This window comes from Trichosurus vulpecula, chromosome 5 (genome assembly GCF_011100635.1).
Source record: "Trichosurus vulpecula isolate mTriVul1 chromosome 5, mTriVul1.pri, whole genome shotgun sequence".
Classification (NCBI taxonomy): domain Eukaryota; kingdom Metazoa; phylum Chordata; class Mammalia; order Diprotodontia; family Phalangeridae; genus Trichosurus; species Trichosurus vulpecula.
The window spans coordinates 149,518,422-149,538,232 of record NC_050577.1 but is presented as its reverse complement, the minus strand read 5'-3'; the positions used below and the strand labels follow the sequence as shown (position 1 = coordinate 149,538,232).

At 38.8% G+C, this 19,811-nt stretch overlaps 1 protein-coding gene and 1 pseudogene across 1 annotated transcript in view; both read left to right on the top strand.

Moving 5' to 3' along the window:
* LHFPL3 (LHFPL tetraspan subfamily member 3) overlaps positions 1 to 19,811 on the top strand; it is a 491,008-nt gene that overhangs the window by 141,528 nt on the left and 329,669 nt on the right. The window lies entirely within an intron of this gene.
* LOC118851928 lies at positions 14,450 to 15,428 on the top strand (annotated as a pseudogene).

Sequence of the window (19,811 nt, the reverse complement as noted above, 5' to 3'; positions counted from 1 at the left end):
TAGCATGTTTCAGTGGTGGTTCATGTTAGTAGCCAAGGGTAGCCATACTAGTTCAGTGACCACAGGCTGTCAATATGTGGGTAGACTTGCGAGTGCCTATACAGAATGGTTTCCACCTTTAGGAATCTGTGCATTTGATGTCTCTCTAATACCATATTGATTGTGTAGGTTTCTGAGGAAAACATACAACAACGAGTGGAATTTTGTATTGGCAAGGAAAGGAAACATTTATCTTTGAAGTAAAAGGCTTTATCATTGAGGACTCCTAAAACGCCAGGTTTATTTTGAGAATGCTTCAATCAAGTCTTAATGATCTGATACCTACCTTCTATTACAAACAAATCTTATCCCCAGAGTCCTTTTAGTCTAAGATTAGGAAGAGAACATGTTGAATTAAATTTTGGAAGTCCTCAATAAATGTGTGAACTACAATCCTGCTGTTCTACTATTTAAAAAGTATAATAATATTCCGGATCGGAAAACACAGGGGTGCAACACAACAAGATAGAAAACTTCTGCAATTACAGTCACAAGGCCTGAGTTTGAATTCTTGCTGTGCTATCTGGGACCAAAAATTTAGGGCTAGAAGTGATTTTAGAGTCCATCTAGTCTAATCCCTTCATTTTACCAATTAGCATCTCAGTTCCAGTGAGCTTAAGTGACTTACTCTTGGTCAAAAAGGTAGAATTGGTACTGGAATGCAGGTCTTACCCTGAAAGCCTATGCTCTGTCTACTGTACCACCCTGCTGCTACTACCTATGTGACCTTGGAGAAGTCACTTAATGAAGTCCAGTCTTTCTGGACTTCAGTTTCCCTATTTGTAAAATCAGCATCTTGGACAAGGGACCTTCTACCTCTAAAATCTGTGTTTCTTAGAATACTTTCTATCTTACTTGAAGTGATATTTTTATTTTATTTTTCCCCACTTAATAGCATTTTAGTTTTTCCAATTACATATATAGATAGTTTTCAACATTCACTTTTATAAGATTTTGAATTCCAAATTTTTTCTTCCTTCCTCCCCTCCCCCATCCCCAAGATGGCATGCAATCTGATATAGGCTATACATGTAAAATCTTATTAAACATATTTCCACATTAGTCACATTGTGAAAGAAGAATCAGAACAAAAGAAAAAAACACAAGAAAGAAAAAAACAAAAAAGTGAAAATAATATGCTTCGATCTGTGTTCTGACTCAATAGTTCTTTCTCTTGATGTGGAGAGCATTTTCCAACTTGAGCCTTTTGGAATTGTCTTAGATTACTGTATTGCTGAGAAGAGCTAAGTCTATCATAATTGATTGTCACACAATGTTGCTGTTACAATGTACAATGTTCTCCTGATTCACTTGCAGTGATATTTTAAAATATTTTTGCTAACCCATTGATCCAGTAAGTAGATATTTCTGAATTCAGTTATTTAATCTTCACTGTGGCCTAGAAGAAGTTGACCATAGCCAACTTTCAGGGCATTTTCAGTGTTTAATGAAATTGTAACTTAAAGCCACCTTGGTTTGTTGCTAGCCATACCTACATAATAAAGACATACATATGGGCCAGTAACATCGAGGGTGCTGACCTTGCTTGCTTCATTTGCGTGCAAATCCACAGAGAATCTTGGTAGAAAATTAGACTTCAAAACTGATTTTCCACAAACTTCCTTTGGTGTTTTTGTTTGACAGAGCCCTCTAAAATGGGTTTGAGGAACATAGGATGCCATAAAATATTAAAGAGGTTCATAAGTATTTTCTAACTCTAAGTCAAATAGTGGCTTGGATCAGAGACACTGATATGATTAACATGAGAGAATGAAAGACTGTGAATGATAATTAGGTCATTATGTGCAAGAAGAGTCTGACTACTGGAAGCCAACTCTTTGGGAATTGAGAGACCTTTATCATTTAGTGGAGAGAAAGCTATTTTTCCCTAGTCTTGCACCTTACTATGTAAAGACCCTTTTCTAAAAAGGGTGAATCTTAGTTTCTGGGCTCTTGGCTAAAAGAGAGACAGCAGAGACCCCTTCTCCCTCTGAGGGAGAAGAGATAGCTGTCGAAGACTGTAGCTGAAGTCTACTAGGTAGCAACAGAGAAGGGCAAAGAAAACTGAATAGATAACATGACATAATATTCAGCAGTGGAAATGTTACACATACTAAGAAACACTGCAGTGTGGTGCCTAGTGTGAAGGCATTCCAACAGAGACCAATGCCTAGTGGGGAATAAGCCCAGCAAGAGTAGTTTGGTGGCATCGCTAGAAGACATTAATGGTCCTTCAGCGTTGGAAGCAGGACATCAATGAATAATCAGCAAAGGAAACTGAGAAGGAGCACACTATTTACTAGGGGTGTTCAGGGAGGACTAATTCTTCTGTTGTGAGGGCTTGCAGAGCTCTTTTCAGGGCTGCTCATACACCTTTGCTGTCTACCTGGCACTCAACTCTCACCTGTGACTCCAAGAAGCTGTAGCATGCACAACAGCCACACTCTGGCAAAAATTGTCTTAGCAGATGTGCTAAACCAGGTTGAAGGTAACCAACAGGCCTCACACCTGTCAGTGAATTAGGGGGATATTCACATCAAGCATGTGAATACTTCCCATGGTGGAATAGGTAGAGGAGAACAATTTGTTCCAATGGCCACAAGGGTGACTTAGACATCAAAGATGGCAAGGTCATCCACTGCATCCTGGGCCATCACCATACATCTTGACTTTTGTTCTGCCACTGGACTTCGGTGACTCAGGAAGAGAGAGTGAGGCCAAGGACTTTGTGGAACTCTGCCTCGCTTAAATCCAGTTTATATTAGAGTCAAGATATCACTCTGTGATGTCATTTGTACTCTTTGAACCATAGGTGCTGTTGGGGCATAAAAAGAAGGCCCATCCCTTTAAGGAGATTATAATTCATTTGATGTTATTAAAAGTTTGTTTTAACACTAGAAAACAAGAAAGCAAACGCAAGAGATAATCACATGGTCCAGGATTAATTATAAAAAGAATGGTATTGACGACAAATGCTTTATATTCACAGCAAGTGCAGCATAGTATAGCAGATGGAGTTTTGGAGTTAGAGACCTAAAGTCACATATTGCCTCTGATGCTTCCTATGTTGTGGCTTTGGACAAGTTACTTGATTGCCCCAAGCTTCCAAAACGATAGCATTGGACTAAATGATCTTTGAGGTTTCTTCCCATTCTAGATCTGTGGTCCTGTGATCTTGTCATCCAATGATGGGAGTGGGCTGGAAAAGTGAGGAAAGGTTTCAGGAAGGAGCCTGGACTTGAATTGGTTCCATTGGCTATACAGAATTTGATTACCCAAAGAGGAAGAAAGAAAATATTCAAGTGCAGAGAATGGCAAGAGTTAAGTGCAGGAATTCATAAAGCACTGAGAAGAGATATTTGGATGGTGCTGTTGGTGCCTGTCGAAGCATGAAAAAAAAAGCTAGAGAGGTATAGAGTATGGAAGACTTTGAATGCCAATGTAAGAGTTTAGGCTTCATCCTTTAGACAGTGAGGTTCACAAAAAAAAAGCTCAGTAGTGCAGGGGAGTGAGAGGATTACAATTTTTTGGAAGAATAATTGCTTTGTGAAATGTAGGATATGTTGGAATAGGGAAAGACTGAAGGGAGACAGGGAAACCAATTGCAATGGTCTGAGGTAGTGGGGAGTCCTGAGCTAATTTGATATCAGTATGAATAGAAAAGCCATTTATAAGTTGCTTCACCCCATTGAGCCTCAATCATCTCATCTGTAAATGAAAGCGTCAGCATACTTAGTCTCTAAGATCTCTTTTTACCTCTAATATCCTGAGGTTCTATTACACTCAAGCCAACTAATTGGAACTATACAGATGAAATTAAAAATTTTGAACTCATCTACTGCTATTTTCTTTCTTTATTTCATTATTCTTTTTTTCTTTAATCCAGTGTAGGGAAATTCATCTTTTGCTGTAGGAATGAAAACACACATTCCAGTTGGTATCCTCAATCTTTTTTTTTCTTTCATTTTTAGTTGAATAGACACTGCCAGTTTCAAACAAATGGGATACAGTGGGAAAAGCAATGCATTGCGAGTCCAGAAACCTGAGTTTTCATCTCAGCCCTGACACTTATTAATTGTGTTACATTTCACCTCTATGAGTCTTGTTTTCCTCATCTTTAAATAGTGAAGAATATTTGCACTGCCTTCCTCATTGGGCTATGCTGAGAATCGCATTTGGAATGGGAAGGTACCATATGATGCAGTGGGACTTAGTGGATAGAGTATTATCCTGGGAATGAAAAAGAACTGAATTCAAGTTCTTCCTCCAGAACATAATACCTTTGGTATATAATTGACAAGTCACTTCATTTCTCCGTTTTCCCCTAGTCAACTCTCTAAAACTATGAATCATAGAACAGTCATCATGTTGATCTGCATTGGTGGAGATAATTTCCACATTAGCAGTTTTTGACATAATTAAAATCACGGGTCTAGACTCCTGTATTCAAAACAAAAAAGCCAATCTATACAGGTGAACTTGCAAATATTTTATTTTTTGACATTTTGTTTGATGTAGGGGAAAGAACTGATTTGGAAATGAAATACCTAGTTTAAGTTCTGGTTCTTCTACTTACTATTGTGGGAACTTGGGCTTCTCTCTTTTCTTTGGGTCTCATTTACCTCATTGTAAAATGATGGAGTTGGGCTAGATTATTCCTAAGCCCCTTTCCAGCTCTATCATAATTTTATAGTGTATATGAAATTTCCATAGCTCTTTTACCTTTTCTCCCTTCTCATAAACCTGAGAATCTTGCCTTATTCTTCATTGAAAAAATTGAAGTACTTTGCTACAATTTCAAAAGAAACTGAGAGATATTCTGCCAGTAACTATTTCTTCACTTTGGTTTCAGGTGAAGAAGTGACCCTTCTTGCCAAGGACAGTCCCTCTACATGCACTATTGATCCCATCCCCCATAGTTGTCTTGATTTGATTGCTCCCTCTATCATCCGTACTATCTCTTTTATCTTCATTTTCTCCCTATCTACGGGTTCCTTCCTAGTGCCTACAAACATGCTCATGTCTCCCCATTCTTCAAAAAACAACCTCACTTGTTCAGAGCATACCCAACAGCTGTCATCCTGTATCTCTCTGTTCTCATCTAAACTCCTTTAGAAAGCCTCTGTCATTAGTGCCTCACTTTCCTCTCTCTTTCTTCTCAGTTCTTGGAAGTCTGGATTCCAGTCTCAACATTCAAAGGAAATTGCACTTAGAAGTTATCAGTAATCTCTTAATTGCTATACTTAATCCTCATCCTTCTTGACCTCTCTGTAGAATTTAATACAATTGGTCACCTTTTCTTCCTAGTTACTCTACCTTCTCTAGGTTTTTAGTGCGTTAGTCTACCTTCTGACTAATCCTCAGCCTCCTTTGATGATTATTTATTGATATCCATCACATCAGCTCTCTTTGAGTATCGCACAAAGCCCAATTCTAGACTATCATATTTTCTATCAATAGTTTCCTTCAAGTCACTTACTAATCTGATCAGCACTGATGTATTGAATTATCATCTCTATATAGACAATTCCCAGTCATCCAGACTCACAGTACTGATGTCATCCTCAAGTCTTTGCTATTATCCTGCATATCCAGTCCATCACAGTCTTTGTACTTTCACACGGTCTTATAGCTACATTCCCTTATTTTCACCAAATAGCTACTACCATAGTCAAGGCCTTCATCACTTTTCATTGGGACTGCTGCAACGGTCTTCTAATCGGTCTCTCTGCCCTAAGTCTCTCCACACACTCCAATCCACCCTCTATTCATCTGCTAAAGTGTAGTTCTAAGTATGTCATCATCCTACTCAATAAAATCCAGTGGTTTCTTGTTACTTCCAAAATCAAATATAAAGTCCTTGCTGGCATTCAAAGTCCTTCATAACCTGGTCATTTCCTATCTGTTGAATCTTCTTACATTTTATTTCCATCAAGAATTCTACAAGCCCGCCATGCTGGCCTACGTGCCATTACTCGAACACAATGCTGCAATGTCTCCCATCTCTATACCTTTACACTGGCTCTCCCAGGCCTGGAAAATTTTCCCTCCTCATCTCTGCCTCTTGGTTTTCTTGTCATCTTTCAAGACTCCACCTTCTACAATAGGTCTTTCCCAGGTTCCTCCCCCCCTCCCCTCAAACTTACCTAAGCATGCCTTCCCCTCTGATATACTATTTCAGTGATTCTGTATGTATTTGTATATACCTCATTGTGCCCATTAGCATTTTATCTTCCCCATTAGAATATGCGTTCTATGAGAGCAGGGACTGTTTTACTTTTTTTCTCTTTTATCTCTAGCACTTAGCATAGTCCCTGGTACATAGTAAGAGTTTAACAATTGTTTGCTGATGGACTGACTGATCTCCATCATCATTAACGTGATGTGGAGGTATCAAGCACTACATACCACTGGAATTTAAAAAAATCAAACATTGATTTGAATGCCACCAATTCCCAGGCATAGCATTTTATCATATTAGTAAGATATACAGAAACATTCTTTCTTTCCTTCTTGTATTCTCAATCAGTAAATGATATATTCACCATTGTCCATTGTTCCATAGTTCAAAGAGTTGTAAGCAAACTTGAAGGTCTCACTATGGAGCAGGCTCACCCAGTTCTTTGGTAGATACACAAACCCTTTTATATGATGACTCAATAATTATACAGTTTTGGTAAACATGCATGATTTATCAAGTGTAGTAAAAGGGCTTCTTTAAAGACATCATATTGTACTTCACCGAATAAACGCTTATTTAGCCATTTTCCAGGAGGTAGTTGGGGGATGGAGTAGATTATTGTTCAGTTTCTAACCTGTCAATCCACAAGAGTTCAACTAATTCTCCCTAGACTCTCTAGACTCACAACTAATGTCTCACTAGACATATTGTGGAACCTCTCCTGAAAACCATTACCATAGCGCTGCATTTCAAGCAGACAAATTACTTAATGGTAGTGTTCTTTGTAGATATTGCTATTAGCAAGCATCTCTCAATGTTATTAACCAAAATGCTGTTTAAAGAACTAATGTAAGATGGGTCCCAAGCCATTAACTTTTATTGCTTTGATTTAGAAGACAATAACTTGATTATCTTTTAAATAAATTGATCGAGAAAATTTCAAAATGTTTGGTTCAAAGGAAACTTTTTTCTTGATCACCTCAACCTGGAACAATTTAAATGATGGAATTCTTTAAAAACCTCCTCAGAGAGACCTGTTTGTCAATGTTGCTGATAAATGCGGTTGTTTTGAGGTTGTCCTTTCATGAAAAAAATGAACTGACACAGAAACACTTCAGATGAAAATTAAGACAGTGTCATGTCTTATCGTTTGACTGGATTAGTTTCTTCCAGAAGAAAATGATTGTGTTCCAGTTTAAGTAGTTTAGATTTTTTATTCTACTTCTTGAGGGACAAATGCCAAAGAGTAGAACTCAGAACATATAAAAAATGATGCCATGGAGAGACAGTAGAGTTGCACCAGTGTGTAACACTCACAGTTTTCTAATAAAGTAATGCAGTAGGATGCATGCTGAGTTTCTACCCACAGTAATGGCATTTTCCCAAAAATAGCTGCCTTGCAACACTATGCTGTGGTGTCTTGATGAAATATGTCATGCTGTTTCTTCCTTCTTCCCATGATGACACGATGCATATATTGAGTGCAGGTGTGACAATCTCAGTAAATTTAGCAATTCTCAGAGGGGCACAACAGTTGGAAATGAAAATAGTCATAGTAACGACTTCATAATGGGATCCTACAAACTATGCCAAAGCCTGCCTGCATTCTCTCACATATCATGTGACGTTCAAAGGACCCCCTTCTCCCCAAAAAGAACAAATAAAATGGCATGAAAACTTGACTGTACCTCATAATAGAATAGACAATGCCTTGGCATATAGTTTCCTCTACTCATCTACTTGAAGTGGGAAGAGTAGAACAGGTGGGTCCTGATTAGTGTGAATAATGAACCTTATGAAGTAGTCACATGTACTCAAGTTCAAACTATTAGAAATGATGATTATGTAAAATATAGTAATTGGTTATATCCCACTGGAAATATGTAGTTCTATTTTTAAAATATGGCTATTTCATAAGATTCATTATTTGTGTTAATCAGGACCTAGCTGTATATTTGAAATCAGCCCTCAGTTCAGAATCAAAGATCTTTGGATATTTCTTCTTCAGTGACGGGATTGGCCCAAGACTGTTTGCCTCCTCAAAGAACCATTTTTATCCAGCCTTTCCATTGTCCTTACATAACTGAGCTAAGTCAGTGGATCTGAAGACTGAATATAGAAAAGTTCTAAACTATGGTACTAACCCATAGTTGCTACCCGATTATTATCTGTGCTTTGAATAGACAGAAACTGTCTTTGCTCTCAAGCTGGCTAATTCATGTAAACCTGGGAAGCTGCCCTCTCAAACTCCCTCTTCTCTCCCTAAATTTGTTATTGTTGTTGTTCAGTTGTGTTCAACTCTTTGTGATCCCATTTGGGATTTTTTTGGCAAAGATGCTGGAGTGGTTTGCCATTTCCTTCTCCAGCTCGTTTTCCAAATGAGGAAACTGAGGCAAACAGGGTTAAGAGACTTGCCCAGGGTCACATGGCTAGTGAGGAGTAAGTATCAGTGTAGTAAGTATAGTAAGTGCCTGAGGTCAGATTTGAACTTAGGAAGATGAGTCTTCCTGACTCCAAGCCTGGCATTCTATACACTAGCTGCCCCAAATTGCACACATACAAATCCATTCCCTTTTTAATTGAAATATTGACAAGAAGGACACTTGGTAGAGAGGGATTATAATATGACAAATTTCTCATTCTTTCCTCTCACATTTTCTTTTAAGGAAGAAAAATGACTTCATCCAAATATAGTGATCCTTTATTGGAGCAGATAGTTTGGTACCCTATACAATGTGTCAGTTCATTTACTTTCCAGTTTACTTTTCTATTTGAGCTGACTACATGCAGCTCTTTAGAAAAATTCCACTTCATGGATATAACATTGAACTGAGGTATCCCAGGAGAAGACAGACTAATTGAAACTCCTAATAGTGGATGTTAAGTGGATTTATTTCATTTTTCAATGTTTGTTTCAGGGGGAAAAGATATGTCATCTCTATTTTGTTGATGAAATCTAAGGAAAATAAGGAAGTTGAACAAATTATGGTAGTGGTTTTATACCTTTATGTCTGTTAAATGCCAATGTTTGCTGTGAGGGTACATCCATGAAGTTTTATTGTGTTAAGGTAAACAGAAGACAGTGTTGGTGATGAGAAGGTCACGAGATACAAAAATCTTCAGTGGTAAGTGACCATTGCTGTTGCTGTTTCCAGCTCCATTCCTCCTTAGGACTCCCTACCAAGTCTGGTAGTCCGAACCTACTCTAGCATTAAAGTCACTCAGAATTATAATCTTGTCCTCTTTTGGCACATTGATGATAAGGGTCTCCAGGTTTTCATAAAATTTTTCTTTGACCTCATCAGGGTTTGTCATGGTGGGAGCATAGGCACTGTTGATGGTGGCGTGATGTTTTCCTGCAAGAGGCAGTCACATTGTCGTAAGCCTGTCATTCACCCCTTTTGGCAAGCATACAAGCATGTAGCCTAGATTAGTTTTGATTGCAAAACCTACGCCAGCTTCGCGGTGCTCCTGTTCACTGTGGCCACTCCAGAAAAACATGTATCCAACTCCAACGTCAGTAAGCTGGCCTTCATTTGCCAGCCTTATTTCACTCAGGGCTGCTATTTGGATGTGATACCTACTGAGTTCTCTAGCAACAAGAGCTGTTCGTCTTTCAGGTCTACTGGATTTTGTCTTCTCTATAACTGTGCACACATTCCGTATGCCAATGGTGAGTAGAATCATCTTTGCAGACATTTTTGTACATTTTTTTGTGTTTTGACCACAGAGTGGGATTCCCTGCCTGCATCAGGCCAGGGTTGGGTAAGCAGACAATTTTTAGGGCACCTTTTCTAGCCCCTTCCTCACACCAGAAGGTGAGTAGTGCAATCCTTAAAAGACTGCTCAGACAACCAGGGGGCTGTCAAATCCCACTTCTGCTTCCAGTGAGAAAGGCCTTCGATACTGTTAGTCATGAAAGGCTTATGAAAAATTGTGTCAAAATTTGGTTGCCCAGAGAAATTCATCAGCATTTTATATCAATTTCATGACATCATGCTTGCCTGGGTTCTAGATAGTGGACAATGCTCTTGTGCCTTCCCAGTCACCAATGGAGTGAAACAAGGCTGTGTGCTTGCTCCCATGCTTTTTAGCATAATGTTTTCAGCCATTTTGTCAAATGCTTTCAATGAAGATGAACACATATATATGTATATGTGTGTGTGTGTATATACAAACATACATATAAGCAACTGACCTGGAAAATAGGTCTAGGATAAAGAATAATTGGACTTTTTGAAATCTATAATAACAAAAGCCTGAACAGTATATTTCAAGAAAATGTAAGAGACAAATGCCCATATTTATTAGAACCAGAGGGCAAAGTAAAGATAGAAAGAATCTACTGCTTACCTTCTGATCGAAATTCAAAATTAAAAGTCCCAAGAATATAATAGCCAAAATCCAGAACTCCCACATAAGTCAGTCAGTTAATAGGCATTTATTAAGCACCTATGTGCCAGACACTGTGTATCAAAGAGAAATGCCAAAAACATCCAGAAATAGTTTAAAGGGGCCAAGATGGAGATGACCAAAGACCTGGCTGCATCTACTATAAATTGGAAGAGATCTTACAATAAAATATTCCAAAAGGCAAAAGATACAAATTTAAACTAAAAATAACTTACCCTGAAAAACTGAGCAGGAAATGCACATTTAATAAATTACAAGACTTTCAAGAATTTCTGATTAAAGACCAGATAAGAATAGGATCTTTATAATACAAACAAATGATTCCAGAAAATTTTTTTAAAAGGTAAATTTGAGCATTTAGAAAGGGCTATATGATGACATAGTGCTAATATTCCAAAAATGAAAGAAGTAAAGTTCTTACAGAACTTTAATGTCTTCTTAGGATATCAAGGGAGTTAAATAAAAGCAGAGGTCCTGGATATGGATTGGTTTTCTTCTGAGGGTCTGAAAAGGGGAAAGAAAAGAGAGAGTAGAAGGACTACATTAATGTAGAAAGGGGGATGAAAGGGGGAGAACTTAGTAACTTTTAAATGATGCACATGAGAAGAGTATACAAACACGAAAGAAGGGGTAGGAAGAGTGAGTACTAGATGAAACTCTCTCTTATTGAAATGAGCAAAGGTGGGTTAAATACACATATATACACCCACCGAGAATTTGGTAAAGAATTATATCAAACCTAATAGGGAAAAAATGGTGATAGGGAGAAGTAGGGGATTAGAGGGAGAATAATCCCAGGGAATAGCTACAAGCAAAACAAAACTCTTGATCCTAAATGGAGGAGTAAATAGGAAAAAGAAAAGAACTAGACTCCAAGGTGGTAGGGGAATAGTCCCTTATGTGGCCTCTTAGACAATCAAGGAATAGCTGAAAAAATTGTGTTATATTAACTAAAAATATTATGTTGCACCATACATAATGGCAAAAAAACTCAGAAAATCCTAGGTAGTATGAATTGATGCAGAATGAAAACATCAATAGTACCAGGAAACCAATTTGTACAAGGACAGCAATATTGTAAGGAGGCTCCAGAGGAAAGTATGAGAGAGAAGAGGTATTAGACTGAATACAAACTGAAGATCTACAGAGCTACAGAGCCATTTTGCTGACCTCATTGTTGTATGCCTATGAAACTTGGACAGTCTACCAGTGCCATGCCAGGAAACTGAATTGCTTCCATTTGAATTGTTTTAGGAAGATTCTGAAGATCACCTGGCAGGATAAGGTACCAGACACTGAGGTCCTTACTTGAACTAAACTGCCAAGCATTCAAACTCTTCTTCAGGAGCGCAACTCCAATGGGCAGGCCACATTGTTTGAATGCAAAACGTGTGTTTGCCAAAAAGATTATTTTATGGAGAACTCAGCAGAGAAAGCATTCACATGGTGGTCAGATGAAGCAATACAAGGACACTCTCAAGGTCTCTCTCAAAAACTTTGGAATTGATTGTGTGAAATGGGAGACATTGGCATAGGACCAGTCAGCATGGCCTTCCCACATCAGAGAAGGTACTGTGCTCTATGAGCAAAGGAGAATTGAAATAGCTCAAAGGAAACATAGAATGAGCAAATTTAGAATATCCACCTCAGATTTTCACATGGACTACTTGTGCTCGACCTGTGGTAGAGCATTCGGAGCTCACGTTAGTCTGATCAGCCACATTCAGAAATGTATGAAACTTGACTCTAGTATAGTGATGTCATTTTGGTCCTCTTCAAGAAAGAAGGACAACAACCAACCAACCAACTTTATATAGTATGATCTTCTTTTCAACACAATACCACCCTCTTTTCATAAAATAATTTATATAAATTATTGTTCGTATTTTATTCAAATCAAAACTTTATTACAAGTTTGTAGCAATGCTCAAATCTGAAAAATGTAACAAAATAATGCAATCCAACCTACAGATTTATTTATTGAGAAAAATCCATTGCAAACTCATATTTAAAACTGAAAAATAATAGTACTACAATGTGATGGGCTTGTTTTAAAGTGCAAAGCTTCTTGGTGTGTCATTAGTGATGGTTGTTTACTCATATTCTTTTTCAACCACCAATTCAGTTCAATATTTTGTTTACAAAAATCCTCTCTGAGCTACCTCCCTAACTCCCATTCAGATTGGCAGAGTTTGGTCACAAAAGTACTGTCTACTACTCAGGGTTCTAGGTATAACCTGAGAGATCTGAGTTTCTAATACTCATGAGTCCCAACCAGTGTTCTTCTTACCAACAATCAGTCAGACTGTGCTGTGGGCTCAGCTGAGATACAAGTGCTAGAATAATCTGGTACTTGTTCCAGGGAGGACTAGAACACTTGCCTTCTCCTTTTCCTACTGAGGGTACCTCTGATTCGAACCCATAAACTTCATTTAATCATGGAACAATTCCTCTGTGTCTCTGCAATATTGGGGATCAAAAATTTCTTCCCAGGAACCATGAAACAGGAAATTCATCTGGAGGTTCCAAACTCATCCCTTACTAGAACAAGTAGACTAAATTTAAAACACAGCATATACCCATATGTACATACACCCATGCGCCTCATACTCAGAAAAGCCCAAAAGATGTGGAAGGTCAAAAAGAGAACTTTTGGGTTGATTAATCAGCATTTCTAGGCCAGAAGCCAAACTTTATCCTATTAACCTGTAGTCCACCTCTCTTGTAGAGGGAAGAGAATATGGGGTGGAGGTGCAAGGTGGGGGAGGGACTTTGTAGGGTGGGGGGAGAAGATAAAGGAGGGACTTTTAAAAGGGTTCATAAGAAAAACTCTCATACAAACTGTCTGGACTCATAATACAAAGAGACTTCATAAGAGCAAGAAAGGGGGAAAAAGGATATTTATGACCTATTGAATGAATTGTTAAAGTAATACAACAGATATTAGTGCTTAAGTATCTAAAACAGCAGAAATTGCCTCAAAAAAACTTGTCTGACTTCTAAAGGAAAAACGTTGGAAAACAGGCTGTTCAGTTAAAGTATAAAACAAAAGATAATGAAGTGATAATTTTCTCCAATGGATCCTCTAAAACTATGGTACCCAGTATGGGAGTTCTAGAAGGAGACTTTCTCTAGTAGGTCCTTGTAAAATTATCACAGAAGAAGCCCTCACTGCATAGGATCCCTTTATGTGGCTACTTTTCCAACTCTCCCTCACTTTGGTGGGCCAGATCTTGAGAGGGTAGCTAATTATAATTACTATCAGGATTATAAGAATAAGCCTAAATGACTGGGCTTCTAGTTCTTCTTACCTCACAAGCCACCAAAGGTGTGTTCCATTAATAGTCGGCCAGCCAGACATAATTGGCTTTTAACAAAGACACTTATTAAGTAGATACAGATTTTTATAAAAGTTAATTATAGAAAACATTTCCTCAGAAGCCTGGAGCACACTCTCTTTTTAAGATTTTATTTTTATTATGAAATTAAATATGAGATAAAATGAATATCGCTATATAAAAGTAGAACAGAAGAGGAATATACATAAAACAGTGAATCTCTATACCATACAGCTTGCTTTTCCCTTTAAGTATCTAATAAATTCACCATCCGACTTTCAAAAATGCCTTGTATGTCTTGCTCTCTGGATTTCCTCCTGTTTTCTTCTCTGCATTTAAAAAATGCTTCAATGACCCTCTATTCTATTTCCTCATCACCCTTTTAAGAAACCTTATTGATAAATTTCATCTCCTATATCCTACCCACCAAAACCGAAAATAGAAAATATTACCCTTGTTAAAAAGATATACAAAGTTGATGTCCTCAGCGGAGGAAGAGAGCGCATCGGGCACCGACCTGGAGTTGGACGAGCTTCTGGAAAGTGCCCTTGATGATTTGGATAAAGCCAAACCCTCCCCAGCATCCCCTCCTATCACCACGGCCCCTGATGCTTCAGGTTCCCAGAAGAGATCGCCTGCAGACACAGAGAAAGATGCCCTCTTTGCCTCCCAAGAATTCTTCCAAGAACTGTTTGACAGTGAGCTAGCACGGCAAGGCACTGCAGAGTTTGCATAACCCCAAGGCTATGAAGGAGCTGGCTGAGGAGGAGCCCCACCTGGTAGAGCAGTTCCAGAAGCTCTCTGAGGCAGCGGGGAGAGTGGGCAGTGATACAACATCCCAACAAGAGTTTGCTTCCTGCCTGAAGGAAACACTCAGTGGACTAGCAAAGAATGCCACTGACCTTCAGAACTCGGGCATGTCTGAAGAAGAGCTGACCAAGGCCATGGAGGGGCTGGGCATAGAAGAAGGGGAGGGAGAAGGCAGTATACTCCCCATTATGCAGAGCATTATGCAGAACCTGTTATCTACGGATGTACTATATCCATCACTAAAAGAAATCACAGAGAAATACCCAGAGTGGTTGCAGAGCCACCGTGAAGCACTGCCCCCAGAACAATTTGAGAAATATCAGGAACAGCACAATGTAATGGGCAAGATTTGTGAACAGTTTGAAAAAGAGACAGCTCCAGACAGTGAGGCCACACAGAAGGCCCGCTTCGAGATGGTACTAGATCTCATGCAGCATCTTCAGGATTTGGGTCATCCCCCAAAGGAGCTTGCAGGGGAAACACCCCCTGGCTTCGCCTTTGACCTTGACACCTTGAATCCGTCAGGCCCTGCAAGTGCCAGTGGAGAGCAGTGTCTGATCATCTGAAATTCTTCACCCTTCCCTTCCCATTCCCAACCATGAGTGAACACCTGAAATCAGCAGAGCCATCGGGTGCTGGGAGGGGTGGTAATGCCGTGGAGAAACTCCCTGCCTGCCTGTCCCATTTGTCTTCTGCCCCCATTCCAATTCCTTCCTCAGCTCTTACTCCAAGACTACTCCACACCAGCATGGTCCCTCTGTAGCCATTGAGGCTGTTGTTTCTGGGAATGGAACCTATTATTCAAATTGTTCTCATCAAGTCTTTTATTCCACCTCCCACCCTCCGTTCTCTGCTGCTAGTGAATGTACCTATTTCTACCTGCCTAAGGTCTTTATGGACTATGTTCCCTTCCTGGCCCCCCCCAATATTGAGTGTACCTGTTGTGTATACCTGCATTAATGCTTCCTCCTCTGACTCCCAGGGTTTTTGTGCCTTGTTCCCTATTTCCTCTGGAGTCGGGGTGCTGTGACAGCTCTGGGCATGGGGCTAGGGGAGATCCTTGGCTCTGAACATCCATCCTTGGGTGTCTGATCCCTCAGAAACACTGATCAGGAACTGGAGAAAGGGACACTTGGCATATCCTGGTGAGAATAGGGTCTTTCTAGTCTTTGCCAGCCATGTGTCCTTTCCCCTAGGTGCACATATATTTTGTTGTATCCTCTTGTGTTCTGCTCTTCTAAATTAATAGATACCTCTGTTCTTGGTCCAGTCTGAGAAACCAAATGTCATCCTAAATGTTCCACAGTGCTTCTGTTTCTTGAAGTGCCCCACTCCCTTTCCTGCTCTTTTCAGCTTCCTACCCCACCCTTGAACTGTTACTGAGGGGGAACCCCCTACCTTTTCTCATTCAGCTCTGATCCCCTAACAAATATGCACGGAGTTGGGGAGAGTACAGAGTGTTCTCTTCCTAGCTATTTTTGGGCAGTTTTGAGACTTCTGGTCCTCTCAACATCCTAAGCCTTGATTCATGGCAGTGGCTTGGGAGAGGGCTGGCAGCTTGTCCTCCCCCAATCCTTCCTAGTCTCCTATGCCTTGGCTGGTGTCTAATAAACATCCTGAGCTAGAAAAAAAAGATATACAAAGTTAAGCAAAATAGATGTCCACATTAGTCATATCTGAAAACATATATTTCATTCTACATCTTGAGTCCACAGGAGGTGGGTAACATGCTACATCACAGGTCATCTAGAATCATGGTTAGTCATTATAGTAGTTGTTTTCTTGGTTCTCATTTTATTCGGCATCACTTCAAAAAAGTTTTACCAGGTTTCTCTGAAATGGTCCTTTTCATCATTACTTAGAGCTCAATAATTTTCTATTACATTCATATCGTAATTTGCTCAGGCACTCAACAGTTATTGCGCATTGGTTCTGTTTCCAATTCTTTGCTAAAATAAAAAGAGCAACTATAAATAATTTTGTGCTTATGGGTATTTTTCATTTTTCTTTGATCTTTTGGAGGATATGCAAAATGGTGGTATCACCAGGTCAAAGGGTATGTACTATTTAGCAATTTTTTTTTCTTTTGCTATAGTTCCAAATTGCTTACTAATTACTGGACTAATTCACCACTCCACCTCCAGTGTGCCTTTGCATTTGTTTTTTTTTTTGTACCCCCTTCAATAACTGCAATTTTTTTTGGTCGTCATTCCCAACCTGATAGGTATAAGGTGGAATCTCAGGGTTTTTTAATGTTGATCTATCAGATTATTAGTAATTTGGTGGATTTTTTCACAAGTTTTTGGTGGTTTTGATTTCTTCCTTTGCGAACCATCTGTTCATTTCCTTTGACCACTTTTCTTTTGGGGAATAGCTCTTTTATTATATATTTGAATCAATTCCTCATATATTTGGGATATCAACCTTAATTAGAAAACCTTGCTACAAAGATTTTCCCAATTATTTCCCTTTTATTTTAATTGTCATTGTTTTATTTGCCTTTCAAAATTTTGTAATTAAAATTATTCATTTCATGTTTTTGATCCTCTATTATCTTACTTGGTCATGAGTTCTTTCCCCATCCATAGTTGTGGAAATTTATTTCTTCCTTGCTACTCTATTTTTTTTACGATGTGATCTTTTATATCTAAGTCATGTATCCATTTGAATGGTCTTTGTACTTTTGGCGGGGGGTGGGAGGAATCAACGTATTGGCCAAAATGAATGATGTTGAGAAACATAATAGGTATTATAGCATCTAAAACTTCTGTAAAAAGACAGTCCACCCACTTACTGTTCAAACGCACAAATGTTCTACCTACTGAAAGCGATGGTGATGATCTTATCTGAATTTGACATATGCCCACTCAGTCTTGACCTTATTTTACATACTGTGTTAAATAATTGGTGCATTTCACTCACCATTGGAGTGAATTCTCTATGTTTGTCTTGCTTCTGTTGACTTTGAACTTTGTTTTTATTGGGAAAAAAGTGGATGCATTTTTTTCAGGAGTCAAACTAGAAAATATCAAATATTTTGACTATTGCTTCTTTTCCTCCCTTCCTCCCTCTACAGTTTGAAAACTGTAATAGCAAGACTTGCTCTTCAAGGTGATACAATAGGGTACAATAGTGAAAAAGGTAATTTTTGACCCTGACACAGAATTAAAATCTTGTCTGATAGCGTTCCTTGCAGCTGTGGACTAGATTTTATCTCCAACTATTTTTTTAATCAGGGAATAAGATAGGTCACCTGCACCTCCAGTCTTCTCTTTGAGCTCTTAATGTCCCTGCTTCTTTTTTCTTCCATTGGTTGAAACAGAACAAGAAGTATCACTATGACCTGTGCCCTCCATTTGCCACAGTGATTGATGTCACTGGTCTTTCCCCAAACAGATGTAGGCTTACTATCGCCTCCCTTTTTCTCAACTCTTTGTCCTCTGAATCCAGAGCTTGTCTTAATTTTAAAACAACAGCATTGATACTGAATGTTGACAATCCATTAAACAGGCTTCTTCTGGCTCCCGTAGCAGGCCTTCTTGCAGGTTTTCAGGTTGCTTAAAAATCTTATGATCTAGTTTGCTTTCAGTCACAAAACAGATTAAACAGAGCTTTAAAGTAGTTTTTTCCCACCCCCACACTATGTAAATCACAGCTTTAGTTGTTTACCAGACATTACATGGTTAGAGATAGCCAAGACAAGATTAAAATGAATCAAGCCCATGTTTATAGCAGATTTCTTACATAAATCTTATGGTTATAGGTGATTACAACATAGTCTCTCTCATGATTGTATTATATGACATAGTGATGTCACATGACAAATAATTGCCTTAAGACACTAGAGGTTTGCCTCATAGAAAGGCAGAAAAAGAGAATTTCCTGTTATCCATTTCCTTAGGTATCTTTATATATATATATATATACATACACACACACACTTTTGGCTAATTGGCTCAGAGGCAGAAGGCATCACATCCCTCTTGACTCAGTGCCTAATTAGCTTAGTACCAAAAGGTGTGAAAGCCTTTCTGCAAGCAAGCCTCCCCACAAGTTCCTCCTCCAGTGGACTCTATGTGACTCAGGATGTATTGCAGCTGGGCTGGACTTCGAAGTAACAAGACATCTGTGACTGAACACATGTGGTCACATAGGCCTGTTAATGGAAGGAGATCTTCATATTCCATTAACATTATAGAACCATAACTAGAAGTGTACATGGGTGAACATAGAGCCAAGAATAGGGACAGAGCCAGAACTGGGACCAAAATAACTGCTAAAAACTATAATAGTTCAAGGCAGGACATATAAGATTGGAGTTTGGGCAAAGAGATTTATGTGCTCTTTATCAGGGAGGGTCATATAAATGCAGTAGTCAGTTGATTAATTTAGAAGGAATAAATGTCTCCCCAACCCCCAAGATCCTGATTGTGGTTCTCTTTTCTCTTTAGAATCAGTTCTTCAGTGATTTCATCTACTTCCATAAGTTTACTTATTACTCTGCAGATAAGTCCCAAATCTGTAATAGAACCTCAATATATCTTTTAACTCTAATACAACAATTAAACTATAAGGTCTTTGAGAGCAGAGATTTTACCTTTCTTTGCATCCCAAGTGCTTAACCCAGGGCCTGACACATAATAGATACTTAATAGAAATGCTGGTTAATTAATTTCTGAGCTCTAGTCCCAGATTTCCAACTCTCTTCCAACTATCTTTCTATCCACATCTACTGCCAGCAACTTGAGTTCAACATGTCAAAAACTGAACTCATCATGTTCCCTCCAGAACCTGTCCCATACTCTGACTCCTTTATTTTTCCTTTTCTATTAATATTCCATTATTCTTCCAGCCATTTAGGCCCCAATTCTTAGAGCCTGAAATAAAAAAAAATCTTTGATTTTATCTTCTCCCCCACATTTCCAATCAGTTGACACAACCCTGGGCAAGTCACAACCTCTGCTTGCCTCAGTTTCTTCATTTGTAAAATGGTGATAATTATAGCACCTACCTCCCAGGGTTGTCTGAGA